Source organism: Schistocerca serialis, chromosome 1 (assembly GCF_023864345.2).
Source record: "Schistocerca serialis cubense isolate TAMUIC-IGC-003099 chromosome 1, iqSchSeri2.2, whole genome shotgun sequence".
NCBI classification, from domain to species: Eukaryota; Metazoa; Arthropoda; class Insecta; order Orthoptera; family Acrididae; genus Schistocerca; species Schistocerca serialis.
Window position 1 is genome coordinate 1,130,711,133 of NC_064638.1, and position 4,223 is coordinate 1,130,715,355.

The following is a 4,223-nucleotide window of genomic DNA, read 5'->3' on the forward strand; positions in this document are numbered from 1 at the left end:
CAGAGAAAACATTTTCAGCCACCATTCCACGATCGCATCCTTTTAATGAAAAACTAGTTTTGTTCGTTTTGTAAATAAAAACGCCTTTCTCTTGCTGCAGTGTATTTTATTTGTTCCATATACGCTTCATCTTTTACTTCAAGGCACCTTCAGTGGACTCTATAACTATATGGTTATGTTTTGATATGCGATATTTGTAGATTATAAAACAGTTCACGTCTTATTTTTACATAAGTAAGTGGTTAACTAAATTAAACTCCGCCGGAACAGGCACTGGCAGGCCCAACGCTACCGACCGACCATCGTGCCATCCTCAGCCCGCAGGCGTCACTGGATGCGGATTCTGAGGGGCATGTGATCAGCACTCCGCTCTCCCCGCCGTATGTCAGTTTACGAGACCGGAGCCCCTACTTCTCAGTCAAATAACTCCTCAGTTTACCTCACAAGGGCTGAGTGCACCCCGCTTGCCAACAGCGCTTGGCAGACCGGGTGGTCACCCATCCAAGTGCTAGCCCAGCCCGACAGCGCTTAACATCGGTGATCTGACGGGAACCGGTGTTATTACTGCGGCAAGGCCGTTGGCACGTAAGTATGTGATTCCTTACAGTTATTCGTGTTTTTGGTTGGTATCCGCGTCTCCTCGAATCTGGTCACATGCGGGAGGTCGCTTTATAACTTTGTTTACGAAATATAAACACATTTCCACGTTACGAACTTTTTTCTTCAAAATTTTCATGTTCTTTGAACTAATTGCTGTGGTGTACTATTATTCTTCTGTCACTAGTTGTAGATATTTTACCGAAAACTGTGATCTAAACTTAACTACTGTGTGTTGACTTTGTATCTCCTCCTACTTAGTTTTTTGTGTACATGTTACCAATCTAACAAAGTATATGCAGTAAAGTAACATCTGTTCATTTCTGTTTCTCTCTCTCTCTCTCTGTGTGTGTGGGGGGGGGGGGGGAGGGGGTTAGTCAGGACGAGTTGTAGAAAGTTGAATGTGAACGTTATAGCTGTCAGAGGGTGGTAGAAGGCTTTGGTGTTCAGTTGGTTTGTGTTTTGGTTTAAATATTTTGTGGTGGTCTTCACGGAAGAAAGGTGTCGGGTGATATTATTGTGATAATAATCGTCTGTTGGAGGGCTACGTTACTATTTTATCTATTTATGTAAATAGTGAGTTGTTCGTTGTGTATGCTTGATCATGTAACAGGGTTTTCTTTTCGGCTTTGGCTTTTTGTATGTAGTAATTTTCTTGCAGGACTAGAAGGTGTTTTCTGGTTTATTCTAACTATTTTTTGTGTTTCTATGGATGGAGGGCTTCCTCTGAAAATCACTGTGTGGCCCAGCCAAAATTCAAGCATTGTCATCCTCTAAAGCCCTTGACAGCCCCTCAACCCCAGTCGCTGCTCCGTCGTATATTCAGGGTGATCCGCTGACAGCGTTTACGGGCTTCAATCTAAAAGGAATTAGAAGCAACAGAAAGTGAAACTGCAGATGGACCATATAACCACTCATCCATTTCCGATAATCAGTTTAGTACCAGAAGGACGATTCGAACGGTTTCGAAATCTGCATATCAACACGAAGATATGAATTAAAAATGAGAGGAGGCAGCTCAGTATGAGGCTGATCCCTCTCAATGTTTACAAGCTACGTTAGTCAGTGAAAACAGTTACAGCGTTCCAAAAACCAGTGTGTTTCTCCAGTAAACCTTGATAATAATGAGGATGAAATTTATCCGCAGTTGCAAATACTAAGAACCATCAGCTGTACAAGAGAATGACGACGGTAGAAATTTGTGCCGATTTCCCGTTTTATACGAGACGGATGTCTGTCATCTCCTCATGTTAGACAACTGGTAACGCTCTTGTCCTTGTCCTACCTTTGCATTTCCATTTATGAAGATGGAAATAAATCCGAAACACTCCATACGTAGTTTGTGATCAGTTAAGTCATTCTTAAAATGCTATATGGTTTTTTATACGAACTAGCCAGCTTAACTACAGATCTACGCGTATTAACTGAAATGTGTAGTTCAATGATAACGTGCGAGGTATAGCCTGGATTATTGACAAGAGGCAAAAATCCACAAGACGTGATTTTACTTTCCGTTTTTGCTTCAAGCGTGGGTCTCACTCTGCAGACGCTTAGATCTTGGAATAGAAGCAAGCTTACACAATGCGGTAGAAAGCAGTATGGGAAAAAGGCAAGAAAACAGGTTGCCTTTAAAGGAGTGATAATCCTCATAATTATTTTTTAACTGGAGGCATAACGCTTTAGGGCCCCATGACCGCATTTAACGTGAAAAAAATGCCTCGATAAATTTTCATTTTTTATTTTGAAAGCCTATTTCGTCTCTAGACAGAGGTAATCTTTAGAACAAAGTCTAATTAGTGGGAATTGCAATTCGTTACCAAGGCGAAGTTGAACGAATTGAAAAACGGATTATATGAATGGCGGGTTACAGTTGTTAATTGGGGATAAAATGTTAGAGACTGAAGTCTGAGTAACACCTGTCGGAAGACTGACTAATTACAGCAACAATAGCCGGCCGTTGTGGCCGAGCGGTTCAAGGCGCTTCAGTCTGGAACCGCGCGACCGCTACGGTAGCAGGTTCTAATCCTGCCTCGAGCATGGATGTGTGTGATGTCCTTAGGTTAGTTAGGTTTAAGTAGTTCTAGGTTCTATGGGACTGATGACCTCAGATGTTAAGCCCCATAGTGCTCAGAGCCATCTGAACCATTTTTTATAGTAAAATAACGAATGTTTTCCCAAGAAACGTCCTTCCAAATTAATACTGTGTGCGTACATTCCGCTGAAGAGTGAAAATTCATTCGCTACAGGTTCCACGTTCGCAGATTTTCACGAGGAGACTCAAAAACGGTAGACTGTCATGTAACGCACAACAAATGTCGAAGTCCAGAATGAGATTTTTCACTCTGCAGCGCAGTGTGCGCTGATATGAAACTTCCTGGCAGATTAAAACTGTATGCCCGACCGAGACTCGAACTCGGGACCTTTGCCTTTTGCGGGCAAGTGCTCTACTTGCCCGCGAAAGGCAAAGGTCCCGAGTTCGAGTCTCGGTCCGGCACACAGTTTTAAACTTCCAGAAAGTTTCAAATGTCGAAGTCATTAACTACGTTTCGCCGGCCGCGGTGGCCGAGCGGTTCCAGGCGCTTCAGTCCAGAACCGTGCGACTGCTACAGTCGCAGGTTCGAATCCTGCCTCGGGCATGGATGCGTATGTTGCCCTTAGGTTAGTTAGGTTTAAGTAGTTCTACGATCTAGGGGACTGATGACTTCAGATGTTGAGTCCCATAGTGCTCAGAGCCGTTTGAACCATTTTGAAGTGCGTTCTGCTCCTAAACGTGGTGCAAAATGTGGCAATGTCTGCAGTTCTTGTTGGAATAAAAGTCTACTGCGAGCTGTGCGGAAGAGGTTTGTAGCCCACTCCGCTTCCTGGACACAGTTCCCACCGCCGGCATCCTGTTTCACGCTTGCCACCGCGGAAGGCGGTGACACTGCAAAATCCTGCGCCGCCGGGAGCTGAACGTGGGACCTCGCAACTCTGTGTGAACCAAAGCCGCCAGACGAGGGTGCCGCCGACGCAGGTGCGAGACATACCACGCAGGCTCGAGAGTGTCTTTCACCGTAATTGCGCTGGCTAGGAGAAGTCTTCTCGTATCAAAAATTACATTCACATCGAGGAAGACGTTTCCGACGATGTAAGTTTGGATCGCATCATTTTATGCAACTGAATCATGGACTGTGGGGAAACCAGAAAAGAATATTTTGTGATATGTCAATGGCATTTGACTGTGTAAATCACAGTATCCTTTTAAGTACATTAGAATATTGTGGTGTAACAGGAAATGCTGCAAAATGGTTCAAATCTAATATCTCTGGCAGGAAACATAGGGTGTTATTAGGAAAGAGACATGCATCAAGTTAACAGGCATCATGCAACTGTGAACTATTTACATTTAGGGTCCCACAAGGTTCCATTTTAGGGCCCTTACTTTTTCTTGCGTATATCAATGACTTTTCATCAGTAACATTACCAAATGCCAAGTTCGTTTTGTTTGCCGACGACACAAACATTGCAATAAATAGCAAATCAAGTGTAGTCTTAGAAAGATCGGCTAATAAAAGTTTTGTGGACATTAATCACTGGTTCCTAGCCAATTCTTTGTCACTAAACTTTGAAAAACGCACTACATGCAG

At 43.5% G+C, this 4,223-nt stretch overlaps 1 pseudogene; it reads right to left on the reverse strand.

Moving 5' to 3' along the window:
• Positions 1-465: 465 nt before the first annotated feature.
• LOC126426911 (5S ribosomal RNA) lies at positions 466-583 on the reverse strand (annotated as a pseudogene).
• Positions 584-4,223: the final 3,640 nt, after the last annotated feature.